At 33.4% G+C, this 8,702-nt stretch overlaps 1 non-coding gene across 1 annotated transcript; it reads left to right on the top strand.

The window, feature by feature from the left end:
- The first annotated feature begins 8,416 nt into the window (after positions 1–8,416).
- TRNAK-UUU lies at positions 8,417–8,488 on the top strand. The gene has a single exon. It is a non-coding gene; the product is annotated as a tRNA-Lys (tRNA).
- Positions 8,489–8,702: the final 214 nt, after the last annotated feature.

Below are 8,702 nucleotides of genomic sequence, written 5' to 3'. Positions count from 1 at the left end.
GAATTTTATGTTGGAGTATAGAACTAACGTTTTCTGTTAAAAATGCCTTCTTTTGAACATGCATATTTCTCTTTTTAGTACAAAGGTCTTTAAGAAACTTGGCATAGGATGGAACTTGTTTAATAGCATCAAGCAAAGGGATGTTAACACTTACCTGTTTGAAGATTTCAAGAATCTCACCTGTGGATTTTCCCTTCATGCCTTTAGCTAACCTCTAGAGAAATGGAGCTTTCGGAACATATTCTCGTGGGTTGGTTTCTTCTTTCTCCTCCGGTGATGAGTCCTCAACACTTACAGGAACAATTTGATTTTCTTTTATCACTGGCATCTCCACTTTGTTGTCGACTTCTTTTCCTTTTCGCAAGGTCATTACTGCTTTGACCTCTCCATGTTGTTGTGGTGAACTGGTACTTGCTTCATGCACTCCTTTAGGGTTAGGCACTGGTTGACTTGGAAACTTGCCTTTCTCAACAGTCATTGCCAAGGTCTGAACTGAAGAAGCAAGTTGTCCCACCATCTTCTCGAGGCTTGAAACTGATTGGGCTTGTGAATTGAAGCCTGCTCTCAACTCATTTCGTAGTCCATCAATGGTGCGGTTCTGTTGCTCAATCGTGGAGTGAGTAACATTCTTGAAATTCTGGAATGCATCCTCCCATGGTCTGGGCTGAGTGTAGTTATGGTTCTGATTGTATGGCCTGAATGGTGGCTGAGAGGCTTGAGGATTTTGTGGAATTGGTTGCATTGGTGGAGCTGGAGCTGTTGGTCCATTCTGTTGGAATCCTTGAGACCATGAAAAATTGGGGTGGTCTCTCCATCCAGGGTTATATGTGTTGGAGTATGGGTTGTAGTTTGATGGCTTTCTCATTATACCTATGGCATTGGCTTGATCTGAGTATGAGTCATGGTCATGTGGTTCTGTTGATTTAGCAGTCGATAACGATGCTATTTGTCGAGCAAGACCTTCAACCATCTCCTTGACTTCTTTGATTCCCGAAGTTGACTCGCCAATTTGAACCTCATTCACTCCTTTAATTCTTCTAGTATTCCTGAGTGATCGACTCCGTTGTTGGGAATTATCTGCTTGTCGCTGGAAGAATTCCCAAATTTCTGATGCACTTTTTGACATTAGCTCTCCTCCACTTGTTGCCATTAGCCATTCTTGCACATTCGATAGTAATCCCTCCAAAAAATATTGACATTGGTGTCATTTCTCGTACCCATGATGTGGACACTTCAAGAGTAGCCCATTGAATCGCTCCCATGTTTTGAAAAATTGCTCGTCCTCTCTCTGAGTAAACTCTGAGATTTCCCTGCGAATAGCATTGGTTTTATGCACTGGGAAATATTTGTTCAAAAATTTAGTTACCATTTGTTCCCATGATGAAATGCTATTAGCAGGCAACGTATTTAACCATGAACGAGCTCTATCCTTTAAAGAAAATGGGAATAGTCTAAGTTTAACATCATCATCTGAAAAATTCTCATATTTGAATGTTTGACAAATGGCATGAAAATCATTCAAATGATTATATGGATCCTCATTTTCTAGGCCATAAAATGTAGGGAGACAATTTAACACACTAGGTTTTAATTCAAAACTCCTAGCAGCTACATTTGGGTATCTTATGCATGACGTGATCAAATTAGCTAAGGGACTAAAATAGTCCTTAAATGGCCTCTCCTGTGGTGCTTGTAAATCCATTTTATTTTTAACGTGTTTGTGTGTGCGAAGTGTTTTTTCTAATTCAAGGTCTATAGGTTCAAGATTAGGTAATAATGACCTACGACCATGCATGCAAAATAAATAAAATAAAAATAAAGATGCAAACAAAACAAAAAAAAATAAAGATGGGAATAAAACAAATAAAAATAAAGAAGAGTGAGAAATTACGATACTAACCTTATTGCTCTATTACAACCTTTCTATAAAAATACACAAAAATAAATACGTGAAAGAAATTAACTAAAAATTAAATTAATAAGATAAACAAAAAAAAGTTACAAAGAAAAATAAATGGAAAATTAAATTACAGAATTTTAAAGAAGAGAAAAAGAAAAGAAATACTAACCTTTAAATGTAGATTCACTTTTTTTTCCTTTTTTTTAATTAAAAAAATACAAGAAAACAATTAGAAGAAATTATTCAAAAAAATTAATTCTATGAATTAAAATTACTTACCTCCCCGGCAACGGCGCCAAAAACTTGTTGTGCAAATTTTAATGTACTCGCAAGCGCACGAATCTGTTGTAGTATAGATTAATGGTGACGAGTGTCGATCCCACGAGGAGGTGGATTTTAATTGTGTAGAATTAATTTTGTGAATGGGTGATTGGATTTGTGGTGGAAATGATTGGAATATGCTAAAACTTAAATTAAAATGGAGAGAATAAATTCTAAAATTGGTATTGAAATGGTGAGAATAAATTGAAGAGAATTCTATTGAAATGACGTACTTGGGTATCTGGATCCGTATCAACATGCATCATGGGCTAAATATTCCTTATTAATACCAATTAAATCATGAGGGGGGAATCCACACCTCATGAACCACGCTCTAATTAATATGGTGCTAACAGCTTATCGTGCCAAATAATAATAACCTTGTACTAGAGGGCCGGTGAAACCAAGGCGGTACTAGACAAGATTAATATTATTTGTCGACGAGAAGTCAAAACATCCACAAAAACTAGAGGGGAAGAGAAAATAAATTTACCAAATTAAGCCCATGACACATGTTGAGACTTCACCTTCAACCCAAGCTTGAAAAGAAATTAGCTACTCATAATTGAACTAGGGGCAAAATGAAAATTTATTAAAATACGAAGAAAATACAAGATGGAGAGGGAATTACAGAAAATGGATCCCAAAAATGGATTTAGAGATGCCAAATTAGGGGGGAGAGGTCCCCTTTTTATAGATACATTGAGTAAATCATAGCCATCGGATTAAAAACAGTTTGGACGCTCAGGATTGCGCCACGTCATCAGTCAACAGTCCACGGTTTGACCACGCGGATGAACAGTAACACGGTTTGACCCAACTTTGAATAGTAACGCGGTTTGACCCGGATGAACAGTAACGCGGTTTGGTTGAAAATAATCCTGTGTGATGCATGCACCGTACGCGAGATTTTTCGTCCACTGATATGCTGCCACGTCACCATCAACAGTACATAAGAATTTTAGTCCAACAGGATCGTGACACCTCATTAGTCAATGCCACATCATCGGTCAATGCCACGTCATCGATCCGTCTATGTGAACAGTGCCGTGAACAGTAACGTATACAGTCCCGTATACGTGAATAGTACCGTACATGTGAATAGTGTCATTTTTCCTTTTATGCTCCTCCTAAGGTTTTCGACCGTCCTGAGTTCAAAAGTGATGTCCGTTTTGCCGTCTGATCTCTCCTTTATTGTGAAATGACTATAATGCCCCTAAAATACATAAATTACTTAATTAAAATAAAACACACGTAATTAAATCACAAGAATGTTAAATACATAAAAGTAAGGGTTGTTAGTAAGACTTGAAATATAAAATGACGGTTTTCTCCTTTATAAATATTCATTTTCTAACACTCAACACATTGTTATTCTTTTTTTTCCAAGCCTGATAAGCCTCAAGATCCCCCTATGTTGAGTAGTATTGCTTACTCAGGCTCAGCTAAGGTGCTGTTAAGAACTTCTAGAGTCTCTCGCTCTTCAAGGATGTACTAAATCTTACGGTACCAAATGTCATAATTTTCAGCATTCAGCTTTACACCCTTGTTCAGCTCGACCACAATTTTCTTAGATGCAGATGTCATCTCAACTTTCTCTTAACACAGAGGCAATTCAAAATACAATCAATAAAGACATAATCAATAACTACGCAAACAATTAATTTTACTGCAAACATAAACCAAAAAACATCACAAATTAATATCGAGAATGGAATTGAAAAATCGTCGAAGCTTCCAATTATCATCCAATTCCCTTTATCATATTCATCATTAATTTGATTTTAATGTGCAAAAATAACAATTCTAATTTTTAATTCATTAAATTTAATCTTTTTAGAACTCCCACTCAATAGAATTATTCATGAGATACCATAAAAGAGTATATTAAGTTGAGCAGCAACTAATGTAGAAATTCATTAATAAAAACATAGCAGCATATTGTTTAACCAACAAAGTGGAAGCAACATCTAAAATAATAAAAATTAACAAATGACAGAAGTAAACTAATATATAGAAATCTTCTATGTGTTATTAGAATATTCTTTGTTGCTTGTGACCCTTTCATCTAACTTATACTCACGTGTATCTCCGTATAAAAATAGTTGTTCATTCTTAATGATCTTGTTTATGGTTTTTTTATACCATAACTTTTGCTCTCTACCAAGGCGACTAACTTGTCTTCCACTCCGAGGGCTCATGTGAATGCTAAATACTGAGGTTCGCCTCATCTTTGAAGCAAGATGATGCTCCTCTATCAACTCAATTTCACATCTCAACAAATAATATTATTGTTTGTGAGATTTTCAATCTCCTTTAACACGCGAGCCTTATAGACAAGCGTATTATCATCATTAGGTAAGGAATTTGTGAATACTCGTTGATAATAGTTCAAATTTGCTTACTTAGTGTCCGTTTTTCCATACTTTTTATCCAGCTAAAGACCTCATTTATATCTTCTATATTTGTACATATAGAACGGTTAGGGTCCATCTTATGATTCTCCATTTTTTTTCATAAGTTCCTTATAAGATAAGTTAGCATTAATATGAAGTAAATCAATAGGAGAAACCCAAGCTCTATATGTCATTAACCGGTCTTCTTTAGTCCACAATTTTTTAGGGGATGTATCTATGACAAATAGCATAAAATTAATATTAGTGATGTCAACAAATGACTAAATACGCGATACAATGTAATTTCAGCTAATTTCTATAAAAAAAAAACATTTTCGATCTCCTACTAGAGCGAAATATTTTGAGCTCCTACTCAAGCTCTTATACGCTAAATGCTATGTGTGTCCCCATGTACCGACATGCGCAACTCCAGTGATGTCGAGTCTGGCACTGTTCAACTCAATTTTTTGTCCTGAATCCAATGGTGCCCCTAGATTTTCAAATGGAGGTTAGAATCAGGCAGAATCATTGGAAAACCAATCCTGACACTATTTATCATTTTCTCAAAAATTAGAGTTTTTGAATTTTAGCAACTAGATTCTTGTTTTAGCTATAATTTTCTCATTTTAAGTATTTTTTAACAAATCACATATCACTGGAAAGCTCTTGAAAGGATCTTTCCAATGATATATTACACACAATGTTAGGTTGCCAAGATAAAAAGATATGAACAATTGAAGTTTTGGGTTTCATGATTTCTTAAAGTTTATGCAATCAAAACTGTTGACCATTTCTATGTCTATCAAATTCAGAATTTATACTTTAATTCTAGTATTCCAGAATATGAAATTAATAGCCACCAAATCACATATACCTTAAAGAATCAATTAGCATATAAAATTCAAACTTTTCATGAAACAAACTCAACCAAATGCACGATTTGAACTATGGAAAAATAAAAGGAATTAAATAGCCTACCTTTCTTTAAGCAGCGGAATAATCGAGTATTGAATCACATTAATGGCCAGAAAGAAATCACAAATAGAAATCCTCCACTTAATCATAGTACAAAATGCCTTTTCAAAATTTGGTTGTACAATGTTCTTTTTCTGTATTTAGAATAAGAGAAGAAGTTAAGGAAGAAGAAGAAGAAACTCAGCATTTAATTGGGAGTGATTTAAAACTAACATTAGAGAAGTTGATTTTGAATCAACTTCCATCTACTCCCAAAAACCACACAATAGTTATCCTGTTGGGTCAGGTCGGGTTGGCCCATTATGGGCAACCCACCTATCCAACATTCTAACAAGATTTGATGGTGTAAATTAAACAAAGGGGGGTGATGGTAGAGATTTAAATCGAGGATGAAATCTCTTACCAATTCTGCATCTCACGTTCTATAAATAGAGGCCAAAATGATTAAGGAAGGATCTCATGTCTAGTTTAGAAAAAGTCAAGAGAAACTTCCATATATAGAAATTCACCAAAAAAAAAACGAACTTAAGCATCAAAGTACCTTCTACAAGTACACGCTCGAATTCAACTTGTGGAATTCTCAAGGACAGCAGATCATTTTTGGAATTCATGAGGTAAACAAGTATAATTTTCTATCTGTTTCTTCTTTAAACACTCTAATTCTGACAAGCAAAAGTTTTAAGAACCTTCATATGGAAAAGAAAAAAAGAAAAATATTGATTTCATCATTATTGATCTAAGTATTGAATAAAATGTTGGAAATAAAAGTTTTAAAGTTTAAAGCATGAGAATTATGTACACTAAGTAATGGGAGTGCTACACGAATGTTTAGTAATTATGTAATATTGATTTATATAAATTTTTCTTAATTCGTAATTCATATGATGAATATTTTTGTAATAATTTTTTTTTATAAAAATTAGAGTGTCTACAGTAATTTTTAAAGTGCAAATAATCACCACCCTTTGAAAAATTAGGTGATTTTGAGCAATATTTTCAAAATCCGTTGGTACTACGGGTGGTAATTTGGGTCAAGATTCATTTATTCGATTCGATTTGATGCGAATTAAATAGGTTTGGGTTTGAAAAAAATTAATTCATTTAGTAAATGGGTGAATTCCATTCGATTCGCTTATTAAATGAATCGAATTCAGGTTTGAGGACATTGATTCGTTTATTCGTTTAATAGACGTTTCATAAACGAATCGAATATAATCCATTCATTTAAAATTCGTTTATTATTCGTTTAATTAAATTACTGATTTATCCATAAATATGTATGAAAAAAATTTAAAGCTTGAAGACTAATATAGTGATTATAAATGATAATAAGTTTGTATTTTTTTGGATTTTATATTTGTGTCCTTTTTATATTTTACTTTGCTTAGTTTTTGTTTATTAATTACATTTTTGTAAAGGAATTCATATTTTACTCGATTCCTTATGGATTCATTACAGGATAAACAAATAAATAAATGAATCCAGATCCGATTTGATTCATTTATTAATTCTACTAAATGAATTAGACGAATCAAACCGAATATTCATTCAATAAATGAATCTGATCCAAATATTAAAATTTCAATTCGTTTAATAAATGAACCGAATCCAAATGAGTAGAATTTTGATTCTATTCAATCCGATTCGAATACAATTCAATTATTCGTTTTCCACCCTCAGTTGGTATTGATTTAATAAGTCAGAAAAACTGAAACGATAGATTTATAATTTTTCGCATCAACTAATTTTAGAATCTTTAGTCTGCTCATTGTGAAGCGACACTCCATGATATATATGCTAATTAGTGGACACAAAAAATGAAAGGCTTGTTAATAATATAGATGTGAATTAATGTTTCAGTTTTGTACAAGGAACAAATATCTCATCCACGGTTACTTATTATCCCAAGTATAGTGAGCACGAGCACACGTCACTGATTAATGTTTGATTTTGCCTCCGGGTGTATTAACTCTTCTGTCGCATATGTTATCGCTGCTGATTTGGAGTCAATCGGAGCCGTGAATTTTACCATCAAATTTGATGCAATTGTGGAGACTGGAGGTTTGATTTTTCACCAAATATGACGACAGGGACGATGTTGGAAGGCTGAAGAAGATGCAATGCTGGACTCAGAAAACTTGGTTCCATTGACTAAACAGGACAGTGAGGTTTCGATTTTTTTTTAATATGATTATTTAAGAGATAGTACACTGATTCTAGCTAGCGATTCTAGCAAGCTTGTTATTATTAATAAATTTATTATATCTTTTTTCATTAATTCAAAGTTCAACACTGGTATTTTTAAATGTCCACCATTTGATCGAGTTGGAATCCTACACCAAAACATTGATTTTAAGTCTATCCATTTCCTATCTTTTAAAAGGTAAATAAATAAATAAAACCTCCGTACAAATACACCGTCTGGAATCTTTTCAATTATAAAAAATATGTATTTCCAGTGTTCTTATTTATATTTTATATAGAGAAGGGAATTGAGTTGCTGACTATTTACAAAATTTAAGATTGGTGGAGTATGTGTGTGTATTGGTGGGATGATCCACGGGCAGCCGGATTTTAGATTTTGGGTATTGAACAACTTTTTGGTTGTATCATTGAAATTTTAAAGTTCTTAGGAATAACTTAAAAAATTATAAGGCTTCTGAAATTAAAAAGTATTCTAGGCATTTTTGTTCTTTTGTCATCGGTAGATTGGATTTTATTATATGAGTGATAATAAATAAAAATCAAGTCAATCGCTCTGTATTCTCTGGATTATCATTTCTTTACGTCTATATTAAATGTTGTGTGAGCTTCGTCAATAACAGCCGTCTTAGCTCAGTGGTAGAGCGCGTGGCTTTTAACCACGTGGTCGTGGGTTCGATCCCCACAGACGGCGAAGTGATGACATTTGTTTTTCCTTTTTTTTATTGGATGGCGACGCATTTGTGATAGACAAGGTAAATTAGGAGAATATTACGAGCAAATCCCGTATTTTTGTGAGAAAACCTCAAGTGTTTATTTTCATTTTTTTTGAACTTAGAAAACAAAGTTGATCTATGTGTTAGACCTTTATGAGAGATGCAATTAATAATCATCGGATTGAAATATAT

The sequence above is a fragment of the Citrus clementina genome, unplaced genomic scaffold (assembly GCF_000493195.1).
Source record: "Citrus clementina cultivar Clemenules unplaced genomic scaffold, Citrus_clementina_v1.0 scaffold_9, whole genome shotgun sequence".
Taxonomy (NCBI): domain Eukaryota; kingdom Viridiplantae; phylum Streptophyta; class Magnoliopsida; order Sapindales; family Rutaceae; genus Citrus; species Citrus x clementina.
Note: the sequence above shows the minus strand (reverse complement) of the source record. Positions and strands in the feature narration are given on the sequence as shown.